This window comes from Sinohyriopsis cumingii, chromosome 17 (genome assembly GCF_028554795.1).
Source record: "Sinohyriopsis cumingii isolate HCF-2022 chromosome 17, ASM2855479v2, whole genome shotgun sequence".
In the NCBI taxonomy this organism is placed as follows: Eukaryota; Metazoa; Mollusca; class Bivalvia; order Unionida; family Unionidae; genus Sinohyriopsis; species Sinohyriopsis cumingii.
This window is the reverse complement of record NC_142977.1, coordinates 114,904,282-114,919,773: the sequence shown is the minus strand read 5'-3', so window position 1 is coordinate 114,919,773 and position 15,492 is coordinate 114,904,282.

The following is a 15,492-nucleotide window of genomic DNA, read 5'->3' as shown; positions in this document are numbered from 1 at the left end:
GTATATTTAATCCTATTTTGTGTTTAACTTTTGTCCTTTACTGTAATGTGTATATCAGGCTATGGTCACTCCTAAATAGAAACTACGTAGCATTTGAGTTCAAAGCCAGTATTATCACCAATTAGGGATTTGATAAACATTTAACTTTTACCTCTCTCAGATCAGTCTGTGGGAAACCATTTGTGACCAGAGTTTACATTTGTGTTCTCGCAAGCAGATATTAATCGAAGGAATTTATAAATTAAAATATTCATTGGAAATAGTAATGTGCTCAATTACTTTTGGATTAATTCGTTACTTTGCTTGTTCGAGTGCTCATTCAAAGACATTCTGGATTGCATCATTGTGTTATACCAGGACATCCATGACTATTAAAATACATTCAGAACATTCTATATTTTTCGATTCGTAATAGGACATTTAAGATTATTCGGACTCTAGTACATCGATGGCTTGTATACGAATATGATGATAATGCTGTTACTAAAACACAGCAATCCACGGATGAACAAATCGCTTACTTGCGAGCACCACCGCGCGTAATAACTATTGAGCGCAATTAAAGAAATATTAATGAAATAATGAGAGGAACACGAAAACATGATATTCCCGTCAAATGTTCATCCACGTCTTAAAGGTGCGGGATCATACTTGCTTACAATTGTAATGGCGGGTGGGGTCATATAAGAATGTTGATAAATAATCCGCGGCATCTTTTTTTTGATTTTATACCATAAACACCAAAACGATTTGAGAAAGAAGTCAAAAAATGTATACACAGCCACATAATTCGTTGCTGGAGACGAAATTCAGTTTGAAAAAATAACATTTATCCAAAAAGATACTTAATCGTCTTTGGTTTTATAGCTCAGATTAGATTTATCACTATAAACGTGATGGATTAATCGCGGTGATGAGGTGGCAAAATTTACGGACTTAGGATGGCAACATTGATAGTGATTTTGTTCCACTTGTTAATTAATAGCTACTTCAAAAAAGGTGTTATCAGACCGTCGTATACGCTCAAATATGATTTTGTTAAAGGTCAAATGGAAATAGACTATTGGAAGCGCCCTGGTGGAGATATGCCAACTCGAGGCCAACTCCGAGTAATCGCATTTGCATTTATTAACGCACAGTCGTTGAATGCACTCACAGGTGCCAAAACACTTCTGGACTGTTTTTCAACGATGAAATGGAATTCACCCCTTTATCCACCTGGTTACTTCTTACGTACGAATATGTTACACTAAGATTGACTCAGCTGAGATAAACAAGATCTCGACTGTTATTGAACAAGGACGCACCTGTTCATGTAACAGTTTTTGGACAAAAACGAGAACGATCGTGTAATACACCATGCATGGGTGCAACCAATATATTTCGAAATGACTTTAATGCTAGGCCTAAACAGCATATAATTGTTGAAATCTTATATATTTTTCAGATATATATTTTTATGAATGCATGACAGTTGTGCCAGTGGAAAATGGTAGATGGTTAGAAGTTTTGTCTCTTTTGCACCATGACGAGATAAGTGCGGACAGGATCTGCCTGTTATTTAATTATACTACGTGATTACATTTTTAATGGAACTATGAAGGACGCTCATTGTTAACGACGGCCAAAGAGTAATCGAAGCGAAACAACAAATGGAAAATGAAATCCCGAAGAGAACCGTGTTGATAAAATGAAATACATACGCGCGTGTTTGGTCGTAAATGTTATGTATGGTCTTGCTACGGCAGCAACCATTGATTTAAGTGTGGCAGTAATCATGTCGACAACAATCGTGATAGGTGTACCAATAAGAAAAATGGTCGGGATATATCGGTAATAACCGGTGTATCTGGTGATGTTAGGAAATTGATGTCGATACCATTAGATTCACGAATAAATTTGTGTTCAGAACTCGGGTTGGCACGAAGTAGTTTCAATACGATTATAATACTATACTCTGTGGTTAATGAGGATCACAATTAGTGCGGCCGACTTGGAGACTATGTTGGTGGAAATGGAAAATCACCGATAACTCCTTGCGAAAATAAGGAACTGTGTGATAACAGATTTACAGACAATGAAAGTTTAGTAAAGTATCAAACCAATCTCAAAGACATTTGCCATAGTAGAAACAAAATGGCAGTTTTTATTTTTTACTGACTTCTATCAGCCATGGCAGTTTTGTTGCTGGATTGCATATTGGTCACATTCACTTTCACTGATTATAACCCGTGGATTGCGAATACACAATTGACTTTAACAATCGTGTGGGATAGAAGGCCGCGACGTATGAAAAGTAAAATATAAAAAGTTTGTACAAAAAGCAAAAAGCCCTATTATGACACTAATTTGGAGCATCCTATTCAAATGCACCACCTGACAGGAGTTGCATCATTGTCCATCTCTAAAGATTTTAAGTATCTAGGTGACTGATCTGTGAATTTGAGACAGCGGGGACATATTTTTACACTATTAGATCTTTGCACGAACATAGCATGTCCCGCCACAGAATACATAAATGTTGACTTATATCGGACATCCAACTCCGCTATTCTTTTAAGCGCAGCGCATTCAAGGTCATTATCAAGTGATGTAAAATAGTGCGCGGTGTCGAACTTTCGCACGCTCATAGCAATATCAAGGAAAGCCTCAAATACATCTGTGAGCAGCCACACGTGATTGCTCAGATAGAAGTTGTGGTCGGCACCAAAATTTCGACAACTAAACATCTAGCAAACGTTTTTGCGTACCGATAATCGTTTTATTTTTTACAACTTCCTCTCTGGACATTGATCAGTAAAAGGCGCTTATTGGTGCTAAATGTGTCTCGCCAAACCTTTTATGATCACTCATTTACTCGTAAGGGTAAATTCCTTCAAAAGGAAGCCGGCTGGACTTATCCATTTCAGCACTACCGTATTGAGGAGTAATCACATAGCAATCATTGACTGGCTTGTAGAGAGTGGAAGCGATAAACTGCATAGATCAGTGAAATGGAGTTAACCAATCCTACATGTCAACTTTTTTCCATATTGTTTAGAATGACGCTTATTGGTGCCTTTGATGTTCTTGATGCTTGCATTATTAATATCCACGCGTTTATAAAAAAAACAAGAGAAATTTTTATTTTATTTGGTTTAATATTTGTAATATTTGCAATCACAAATCGCATGCGTTATATTCTGCTCCTCTATGTGTCAGTGCTCTGATAGTGATGATTAACTTTAAGTTTAGCTAAAGTCGCCATCACAGATCCAACAATGAGTATTAATATCATCACCGGATATGATCATGTCTGCGGACGAAGACAGATATATTTTGATATATTTCACCTTAACCTTGAGCGACATAAGAAAAATTTCAACTGACTCCTTGATAAGATGTAATATTGGCGGCTCAGTTTGCCCGTCAAATCTTCGAATAGTGTAACAAAATTCGCATGAGACGTGTTTTTCCAATGTCCGGAGAATCTTTTTAGTTTTCGTCGATTTTATCATTCAATTGGTACACAGCTTTCAAAACTCTACCTTCATCCTGTGTTGGTCAATTTTTCCAACGTCCGGAGAATCTTTTTAGTTTTCGTCGATTTTATCATTACTTAGTGTTTTTGCGCTTTAAGAATGAAAATAGATCCCCCTTAAATCAAAACATTGTGGTCTTAAACCCATCCTTGCTTCATAGGTTTCTGTTTGTTGTAATGTCGATACAATTCCTGGATGAATCGTTGAAAACATTTCTCTAAGCATTTACCTGGTACTAATTAGTCGGAATAATTGTCCGAAACATTTGTAAAAAAAGCACGATGATTGAGAAATTTAAAATCGGGTACTTGTAACTGTAGGTTCTCGAAGCTGTCTCACGGTTTTACGCATTTTGTCTATTATACCTAATAATGTAAGCTGTCTCACGGTTGACGCAGTTTGTCTATGATACCTAATAATGTAAGCTGTCTCACGGTTTGACGCAGTTTATCTATGATACCTAATAATGTAAGCTGTCTCACGGTTTGACGCAGTTTATCTATGCTACCTAATAATGTAAGCTGTCTCACGGTTTGACGCAGTTTGGCTATGATACCTAATAGCGTAATAGGTCAGTAGTGAAGGGGGATACTATGCGGACAATGGGAAAATACATTACAGACAACCACTCTCACCCCCGACAGTATACAAACAACATTTATACGGACAAAAGGTTGGGACTATACACGTTCAAAAGGTTGGGACTGTATACGGAAAAAGGTTGGGACTGTATACGGAAAAAGGTTGGGACTATATACGGAGAAAGGTTGGGACTGTATACGGACCATAGGAATGCGTTACTCTAATTAAAGACAAATACAGTAGAGACGAAGACGTATACATAGATTAATGAACATCAATCTATTACACCTAAAATATAAAATTGATTAGAAATTATTTTAGGCAATTAAGCAAATCTTTTCAAGACAGTGGAATGGCCCTAAAAAGAGCCTTTGGTTTTTTCTTCTTCTTTGTCTTCTAATCTCTTCTTTTCCGCCAGCAACTTCTTATTTTCTATCCTATTTTCTTCTTTTTTTTCTTATGCTCTTTCCCCTTCTCCTGTTTTTCCTCCTCCTCCTCTTTTTTCTTTTTTGTTATCTTCTTCGTTTTCATTTTTTTAATTCCACGCTCATTCTTATTCTGTCTTCTTCGTCCTCCTTATCCTCCTTTACGTTTTTCAGCAGCTGTCTCCATTTTTCATTCGTTTTCTTTACATTGTTTGTCTCCATTTTGGCTCTGTGAATAGTATAGACACCATACTCCAATTTCATGATGAATTCCTCCACCATCCCAAGGTCGTCTATAGCCTCTTGCAATGTCTTCATCACGTCAACCTGGTTCGAAGCCATCTTCTTTGATTATTCAATGTTGAATGGCGCGAATGACGAACGCTCGACGTTATGTGTCTCAAGCACGGACGTGAAGGACAACATCCCTTGCACTCAGTTCACATATTATCTACTATGCACGCATAAGGGAAGGTAAAAAAACCCCACCACAATATCTACTATCCACACAGACGGGAAGGAACAAATCTATTATATACTATCCACACTAATATCTAATATCCATATAGAAGGGAAAATCCAATTATATATTATCCACATAAGTACGCGATCGCATACACACCCAATATCTTCTATCAACACACAAACGTATGCGAACACATTCAAACACACAAACACATAAGTAAAGGAGTCAGTGTTTATAGTCACACTACTCCACATTCACACAAACTGGGAACTTGAATAATCTCTTTTCTAGAGATGTCGTTAGCCCTGAGAAGGGTTGTTTGTTCTAACTCTAAATACACCTGGCTAATGGTGACATCTCCCAGGCCTGGCACCACAGACACATCGTCGGCTCCAGTACTGCTCCCAATCTAAGGTTGTGTCTGGTAGCGCAGATGGGGGTTGACTGGCTTCACTCTCCCAGTTTTCACTTTCGTGGATAGTCAAGATTTCTCTCTGTCTTCTTCTGTTATACACTCGTGGATGATGTGACCTCCTTATCTCCTATGCACGTAACTGTACTGGTACTGGTTGTGGTGCAGGCAGGAGATGTGGTACTGATACTGGTTTTGGTACTGGTACTGGCCGTGGAGGTGTCCTCGCCTCAGGCTTGACCTCACACAGAGATCTCAGCATCACGTGAGGCAGGATACCTCAGTTCTTTTCCTCCTCTTTTTTTCTATTTCCTGTCCTCCTCTTCTTCAACTCTAGCTGCATCGGCTATGGCCTCCATAGCCAGTTCGTCATTTAGGCGCCTGGGATACTCCAGGTGCATTTGGAGTTCCAAGAGTTTAGCAATTATGTTTCTCATGATGATTGCAGTTGACTAGTCAACGTTGGGTAGCCAGACTTATGAACGCTTTTGCTCTATATTTGTGAAGCGCGTACGTGAAGGAAACATCCCCTGACACCAAAACTCACAAGAACAACATTGCTATCCATCACATGGAACGCGCGGACTTAAAAGAAATTCTAACTTTTTTACCTACAATCGTTAACAGCAAACAAAAAGAAACAGACTACTTTACAAGCTATGGAAATGAAGTACTGATAGACACACGTCTACTTTGACATAAAAGAAAGCAGTGAAGTATTTATGAACACACTTATATTTTTAAGGTACAGACAAACACAAATACACATTTTGGCAATAGGACTAGTATCTCTTTTCTAGAGATTTGTGTAGCCCTGAAAAGGGCTGTTGTTTTAACAGGAAATTATGGTAATCTTTTATCGTCTAAGATTGCGTTCACGTCCGGCGGCAGGCTTACCCACAGGAAAGGCTCTGCTTCTTCGGAAAGAGAAGGTGAACTATTTCGTGCCTACACGATGGCCACAAATCCTCTGTCTGGTTCCTGCTGTTGTTGCTGCTGCTGTTGTTGTTGCTGTTCTCTCTGCTGCTTCTGAAGTAGGTACTTTTCCGTCCAATCTTCTTACTCCTTCCTGATTTCCTCTCTGAAGACGTCTACTATCAGCTCTTCAGTCTCTTTCACTATATTGACATTCTCTCTCTTCAGGCTTCGGTATCAGGCTTTGACTGACACGATATAAATTTATGTAAGTTTCGTTCAGTTTTGCTAGACTTCATCACATCTTCCTAGAAGGAGGAGTCAACAATGAATGGTCAGATTGGAGACTGCCTCGTTTTATAAGGTTCGTGCGCGGAAGCAATAGAAAACATCCCTACGATTTTTGTTGGGTCGGAGCGCAACGATAGGTACATTCATGGTGAGGGATAGAGAGAAGTCAAAGAGCACGTAAAGGCAAACACTTTTTTTGAAAACAAACGACAGACACTTTTTTCAAAACACAACCTTTTTTAAACTCACAAACAACCAGCAATTAACAATAAAACAACTTATTTTTTACAAGGTTGAAAACTTTGTGAAGTGAAGTTGCATTTCCATGAATGGAAGTCATTGGGCCATTGACGTACGCTAAACACAAAAGATAGAAGAGTGACGATAAAAAATAAATCACTTAATGTTCTAAGGGATATCCACGACTGCGTTGATGAAGAAAATACACACAATATTGTCCACACACCATGGATTATGTGCCTTGTAATTTCACATTATTGAATCGTGTTGCCTGTGGATTTCTTCTCATAAAGTCGATGTTTTCGTCTTCCAAAGTTGGTAATCCATACGAATCAATATACTTCACACAGCCAACTTTAGGGAAGTAGATTTATACCCAGTGGGTTCCAGGAAGATGACTGTCGTCCGTGTTGATGACATACGATTGGTGGCCTTGAGGATTGCAATAGCGCAGTTCATTTTAGCACACGACATGATTCCAAGAAGTAGTGTACGAACTGTTGTTCAAAAGTTAATAAAGTTCTCAAGTATCCATTTTTGTTTTATTGTTTTTTATTGTGTTTTTTTCACAGGTAATGATAAGTCATCAATTAAATCCTGACTTTTTGCTTAAAATCTCTGACAAGTAACATTTTCTTTGTTTCGTCTCCGCACTCTGAGCCAAGAGAGTTTCGATGTAACGGATCTCTAGAGCAATCAATGGAAGAGAGGAACGATCACGCAAGTCTTTATATCACTGATGCAATACTGTTTCTTCTGAGATGAGACCTCAGGCGTCATTCGCATACTCGTCCAATTTTTCTGCTTGACTCATCATCAGACTTTTATCGTTTTGAAGATGACTGCGATGATCGTTTAGACATGCATAGCAATCTCTGTTTTGATCAATTCCGTAATTTTTTCTGCCATGTGTTTGGCAAAACAGGAGACTAAATGTTGTTTATGTTCTGGCCATCTCGACATCATCACTATGATCTCTTCGTTATTGTCTTATGGTTCTGCTTCCACGGTATCCTCCCATTCCATTTCCATAGGTTCTCCACCATGCAAAGAAGGATAAGAGTCTTCCAATGCTTCTAATAATATAGGATGTCTTCTCTCAAACTGTTGATTTCTATCATATTGTCGAATTTGGCATACAAGATGACGTTCACCGTGTGGTATTGAGCTTCTGAAAACTGAAGTTCCACACGCAGTTGACCCGACTTTATAAGGAGGAAATGTCTCTCGTCGCTGCCTTGGTCCTGAGTGAAATCAAAGGCCCACAAAGTGTAACCTCCCTTACAATCTTCGTACGAAATGCCGTGACTGGTGTAGGTGCCTAACTGCCCCGTTGCTTCGTACAGGGACAAGTACGACCTCAAGCAATTCTTTTGGCTAAAGTTATGTTCGATAGGGCTGGTACGCAAGGTCTTATCGTCGCGATTGACTTCGATTTCGGAGATTCTGTAGTGCTTAAACTCGAAAGGATTTTGGTCGTGGGCTCCGCTGAGGGCTGAATTGCTAATGATGCTAACGATTAAACGTTTGGGTACCTGTCCCTGGGACAGATGATCTTCGGCCTTGGAGTACAGAGACAATGGTGTATGTTTTCACTTGCACGGGTCGTATCGGATAATTGGCAGTTGTTCTGCTCAAAGTGTGGCTAATGTCGTTTACCGCTTTAGGAAACACTTTCACACTATGCACGTAAACTCTGGCTTCTAGGATAATGGTTTGTACTCGTTGGCATGAGCCATCAACTGGAAAACGGTACTGCTGTGATTAAGTCTCATGCGGATATTCACTCCGTTCAGCAAATACTTGTCTTGCAACCACATGTCCAAATGCAAACGATCCATCAGTTTTAAAATGTTTCCAATGCAGGATTTTCTTTCGACGGTCGTTACAGCCTACATTGTGAGGATCGTCAGCTTCTGTCAGTCGTTAAACTTGTCCTAGCCTGATGTGTCAGGTTTACATACAACGCAAGCATCCAGATGAGTGTTCTTGGCCTCTTTTCCGTACGTCAAGAGATTTTCCAGGTACGCTCGGTAAAGGTAGGTATCCATGCTACTGCTGATGAGTGTTCTATTCAAGTACAAATCCACTTCACGGAACAACGAATGCATGAAATTGTTGACGGGAAGTACTCTAGCATCGGCTCCTGGAGCAGTGTCGTCCGTTTTGATCACTTTGACTTTCAGGTACAAGTAACTGCTATTCAGATCGATGTAATCTTCGGGCTGACCTTTGATTTCAAACTAGATTGGAGCTGAATCCGTCAAAGAGGAGACAGAATAAAATTTTACCCATTAGGATTCTTGCATCGTCATCATAGTATGTGGCATCGCAAACAGTTCCAGTTCCGACTTGGAACAGGAGCAAGACTCTCTGCACATAATTTTTCTCTGTCTGTGATTTAATAATCAAAAACGTCTAAGTCTCCGACGGTTCTTCTTTTCTTGGTCTTTCTAGCTCTGAGGGTATGAAGTCCCCTGGAGGGGTGTCTTCGTCGTCTCTCCTCATTGTCATTGCTGTGTGTCAGGGAAGCAGGAATGCTTGATTCGGCAGCGCCCAGGACATTTATTGGAGTTTCTCGTCGGCCCAAAATGTTTTTGCCCGTTTCAAGCAAGACATTTTTGTCTGCTCTCGAGAAAGCTTCTTTGGGATTTTGTTTGTCGATGATGACATTTTGGAAAAATTCTTTGCCTTGAGTCATCTATTGTTGGGTTTTTTATTCAAGTACTATTGTACTTGGGCGTACAGAACTTCGACCCTAAAAGAGTTTTGCTTTTCGGTGATGTTTTATATTTGTGTAGGTGAATCATTTCAACCAAAGCCACATCCAAATGGGCTTCGTGATCCAGTTGGATGGCCTGAAGTAATTTGGCCGTGAAACAGCACAAGGTATTGTGGGGAATAACCTGCATGGAACTCTCAGTGGGCAACGTTAAGTAATATTGGTTATTGTTGTTCATAAGTCCAGAGTTCTGCTATCGAAGGGGTAACTCGAAGTCAGAGGAATGACTAAAAGGGGATTGTAGTGGTTGTTGTTGGAGTGGTGACTGCTGGGAGGGTGACTGACGTGGGAAGCAAGGCTGCCATTGTTAACGTTCGAATAGTATTTCAGGGAAGGATTGGGAAGAAGGTAACCGATGCACCTGATCAGTAAAATGGCCCACAATTGTTTGTCTCCTTGTTGCAAACTCCAATTGGCAACGGCAGCACCGATGACAAAATCCACAAGAAAGATTTGGCAGAAAAAGACGATTTGCGTTTAAGGCACACGTTCTCCCCACCATACTCACAATGATTGCTTTTGTAAATTTTGTAAATCTTGCAGAGAAAAACTGGGTAAAAGAGTGGTCACAGTTGTTGTGGCAGCTGATGCTGTGTTCAAGAGCATGATGGTCGCTTCTTTCTAAAGTTGATGACTTGAGAAGAGTAGATCCAAGAATCAAAAATGGGAGGATATCGTTTCCAACGTACTTTGACTTTTTTAGCACGTCGTTTTCCCACTTTTCGGGTTGATCGTTCGAGAATGCTTTTGATGTCGTACATACCGTCTATCTACAATTTCTGAATTCCTCTGTAACCTGAATGATGGGATGGATGGTAGTAAATGCTGACTAACACCTTCTCCATTTTTTTAATAAGTCACCCACTCTTTACTGATGCTACTTTGGAAGGGGTGAGATGGTGGTTTGAGAATGGCTTTACGTGCCGACTTGCCGCGGAAGTAGAAGTCAGGGTAACGGTGACGGTATTGGTGGTGTTGGTAATGGGATAGCTATTGGTCCTCTTTTCTTCTTTCACTTCTGGTTTCCCTTCTTTCTTTTTCTGTTTCCCCGAGTGGCCGAGTGGTCTAAAGCGCTCTCCGTTGCAGATCACTGCCATCTCACCTCTGTCTGCGTGGGTTCGAGTCTCGGATTCAGCCAATGTGGGTATGTGAGAAAGCTTGCCAGTAGCTTCTGGTGGGTCGGTGGTTCGTTCTGGGGTTTTCTCGGGTTCTTCCTCCACCATTAATACTGGCAGCCATGTGTATCCTATCGTCTGCTGAAAAATGGCGTTACACCCTACAACAACAACAACAACAACAACTTTCTTTTTCACTTCTGTCGAGGGATGAGTGTACATTATCATTTTATCCGAAGCTTTAAGTTCTCGTTGAGGGAGGAAGGGGTCAACAAGGGATGGAGCTGCTGGCGCTGTTTGAAAGACTTCTCGTGCCTTTTCTCGTGCCTCATCTTCTCCGGCATCCATGGGCTGCGTCTGTCTTGACCGCTGGGGGGGGGGGGGGGTGATACAATTTTCAGCAAGGCCTTAAAATCTTCCAGAGCTTCTAAAGCTTTCTGGTGATTTGTCCGCTTCTTACAAATCGCTGTGATCCATCAGTAATTGCAGTTCGTGTTGTAACTGGGATATCTCGGTCAAATGAGGATTGGGAGGTAAATGCGGGGTCCGTTGTTCTTGCCAACGATGGTATGCCATCAATCGTTGTAAGGTACTAAAGTCATTTCTCGTCTTTCGATCGGATTTCAATGGTCACGTCTGAGATCTTTTAACTCCAGAGGTCCCTTTTATCCTCTTGGCCCTTTTCATCTTCGAAGCATGGGTAAAATACATCCGAGGAGTCCCAAGGTAGGCCGTACAATTCCTTTGACAATATATCTACGTTGGATCAACTTTTTTATTCTTTTGACGGATTGGGATTTTCTTTGGGACCATTTGGCGATGAACGTATCGATGTTTGGCTAAACATTTGTTTCTGTTGTTTAAATAAAGGTATCGTGCCTTTCATGACATTCAAATAACATTCGCACACGATATCGGCTACGTCTTTGGAGACATTGTTTTCGCATGGGTGGAGAAGCTTTGGACATGACGGATAACATGTCCCTTTGTTTGACATAAAGAGGAGGCAGTATTTTTCTTTTCCTTTTTGATGAGAGTGAAGAAATGATGTCTTCTGGGGGGTGACATCTTTGTATGTTGGTTCCTGGGCACACACCAAAAATACATTGAAATCGATGACTTTGCACACTATCGCTTCGTCGAAAAGGTGACGATTTGTTTACCAAATTCGCCAAAGAATCCTCCCTTTGTTTGCTCCTCTTTTACTTTAGACGACTGTGTCTTTTCTGGGGTTGACTTCGATGTTTGACTAAGCTTTTTTTCGGATGAAGAGACTGTCGTTTTCTTTTTCTTTTTCATTTTTGGACAGGAGAACGCAGATGGTGATTGTGTGCACTTCATTGAGAGGACAACTTTGGGCGTTCTGGAGCACGCACAAAAATCTACTGAAGTACATAGCTTGACACGCGTCCATTTTTTTCGATAAACGTTTTTGTTCAAGGTTTTGTTTAAACTGATTGACAAATATGTTCGATTCCAAAAAGTCCTCCCCTTTGCTGGCTTCTCATTTTCTTTGGACGATAGGGTCTTTTGGGGGAATGACGTCGATGCTTGGCGATGACGAAACTCTCCTTTTCATTTTCATTTTCCTTTTTGATCAGGACAAAGACGATAGTGGTAACAGTGTGAACTTTTTTAAGGAGGCATCTTTGGGCGTTCAGGAGCATAAAATACTGATTCCTATCGTTTGCCGCAAGTCTTTTAAATACTGAAATGCGTCGCCTTTGATTGTCTTTACTTCGTATTGACTTGATGTCAGGCATCACTCGTCGTGAAGGTGTTCGCAAAGGACAAAATCGGGATAGTTCTTGCTTGGATAAATCCAGTAAACTCTGTAACATATCCGATCTCTCTTGGACTTTCATTTGTGAGCAGGTACTTTGTGAGCAGCCACTGCTGCAGAAAAAGAGGAAGAGGGTGTCACCGATGGAGGAGAAGTTCTTGGAGACCCGGATTTCCATTGTTTCACCAAAGTATGAAGAACGGCTGTCAAATTGGGCTAGGCAGGCATCACCAGAAACGGAGAAGTAGAAGAACCTGAGGCTACTGGCGGTTTGAGTATGTAAGGTTTCGTCCTGGCCAAAGTGCCTTTCTTGCGGGTAGCTGTTTTCTGGGGTCTTTTTTGGGGACTTTTCTTTTTCTGAGGCTGTGACCTGGTCTTGACACCGTAGCTCTTTTTCTTCTTTTGGGTACGTCGGGGGCTAGTTTTCTTCTTAGGGAGGACTTTGGGTGCATTGGGATCCCGTTTTAAGAGGGAGCGAATGATGACACCTCCTGGAGAACCGCTACCTCTATGTTTGAGAATGATTGGGTGTTTGGTTTTAGTGTCGGCCAGTTGAGTCAAGGCTACTTTGTTTCTCTCACAAAAGCGTTTGGTTTGATGTGGAATGTGAAGTATGCCTTGCAGTATTGATGTGCTGTGACCGTAAACCATTATAAGACTTCTTTGAGAATGGCTTCTAAGACAACAGCACGTACTTGTGGATTTTTTTTTTTTTTTTTTTTTGATTTTTTTTTTTTTTGCTACTGATGCCGTACAAGGCATGAGTCAATTTGACGGGAAGATGAAAATGAAGTGACGTCATGTTGACGCTGTATGAGACAGACTATAAGTGTCCGAGGTTTTTTTAGATTGTGTTGCTGTTATGTCGACGATGGGGACGTCTACATGACAGACTCTCCGTCTTGACATCAGTGCTGAAACAGATGGGTTCGAAATCGCAAATAATCCGGGGAGGCGGTTTTTAAATACACGAGTAAATAGGCGTGTTGGGTTTGAGTGACATCGTTGTACGCATGAGTCAGCCAATGCGTTCCTAACTGTTTGGTAAGACTTGCACTTGCGATTTATCTCTAGGTCTTTTAAACAAGACCACGTAATGAGCACTGAGACTTATGTTGCAATAGGCTTTACTTTGTTGAAACAAATTTTGAGTGATGTATATGACACTGGCATTATGATGAGACCATTTGCGCGGAAACCACAGTTTAATTTCTTCTTCGTCTTCTCCTAACATGTCGTCAAAGATGACCAGATGGGTTTGACTGGGGTCAGACATGAACCCGTCCTCTTCACCAGGAATGCCTTCCACAAACACGATGGAATCGCCTTTACTGTCTTGCCACTCTTTGTAAAAACCACATGATCCGTTGAGGTGGACGATGGATCAGATTATGTTTATGTTCGATCAAACGTTTGACAAATTCGGTTTTGCCTGAACCGCTGGGTGCGGCAATTAACATGTTAAAGGGATGGCGAAGATACAAGGCCTCCCAACTAGCACGATCTAAGTTTTCGTCGATGACTTTGAAAGTGGAGGAAGAATGAGCTGGTTTTCGTCGGTGACGGGTTCTTTTTCTGCCACTCAGTCATCACATTCTTAAACGTTTTTACTGGACGTGTTAATTTAGGGTCACAACTCTTGGACATAATTGGCCACTTCTCTGGTCCAAGCCTCGAAACCCAAACTTTTCCAGTGACCTATGTCCAGGGAGGGTGTAAGTCACAAGCTACACACACATCGTCTTGCACATCTTCAGTACGTAAAATCTGACTCTTCTTTTTTCTCGTAGAGATCTAGACGTATCCAGATTATAGCGCAAGGCTTTTAACAGAATGAGTCTCTCGTTGACATTTAAAAGTACCACTTTCCTGTTTTTTGTAGGTACCGCACTGTGCAAATCGTACATAGTCCAGAAGGAATCGGCTTGTAAACGAAATCCCAGAAAGCAAGTCACTAAGACACACACTGCACGACGACCAAAATTCAGGGGATACAGTGCTCGTAAAAAGTGATGGTAATCCAACACTGACTGAATACTGTCATTGATTTCCTTCCACAGCAAATGTTGTCCGTTTTTATACCTTCTTTTGTCGGGGGTAATAAGTGTACTTTTTGCACAAAACTGATTGTACTCCGTCGTCGTATCTAAATCGTTTAGTCACTAGTTCACACATCAATCACTGCACATAATTTTCCTCCACAGACAAAATTTGATAGCGTACAAGATTTTGGTAATCCTTTAACTCTTCCTTTGGAATTTGATGTAGTATGGCCACCTTGCAAGTAGTAGGATGAGGACCACAAAAGTCTTCTGGTCCTCTTCCAGTTCACCATTGTTTGACCGATGGTACGTTTTCAAATGAATGTAGTCTGCAAAAATTACCTTCCTGAGTTTGGTCATCCTTGTGGTATTTTTCTGTCTTGAGAAAGTGGCAAATTTAGTACACTTCTAACAATTGGTGTTCCAGGTCCCGAGCTTTAAGCAATTCCACGCCGACCGATGTTCCTGTCAAGGCGAGTTTTTCTCTGGGTGTGCTGACAAAGTTAGTCTTTGTTGCATGCTTGGGCACAAGTATGGCACAAGGGAAACATCAGTTTTCCTTGTCACAGGTGAGGTATCACGGAAACGTACAAGTTCGTGGGAGGCAAGACTTTGCATTTAATCAATCCTTCGTATTGTGGAATGTTGTCCAGGTCGATGTGTTTGGTCAGCAATTGCAGGTGCCCTTCGGGAAAGGATAATAATTTCATACGTAAGGATACAGCGAACACACGTTCAAGTATTTACTTTCTTCTCCTTTCTCCTCGTCATCAGGGTACAACAAACATGTGGCTTTCGTCCGTCCTCCGTACGAACTGTACCGCGGGTTCAAAGGGTCCATCAGCCTGTAACGTTCCACGATACATTTAATTCGGGATCAGTTTTCAAACAATCGTACCCGTGTTTCCACATTTCCAT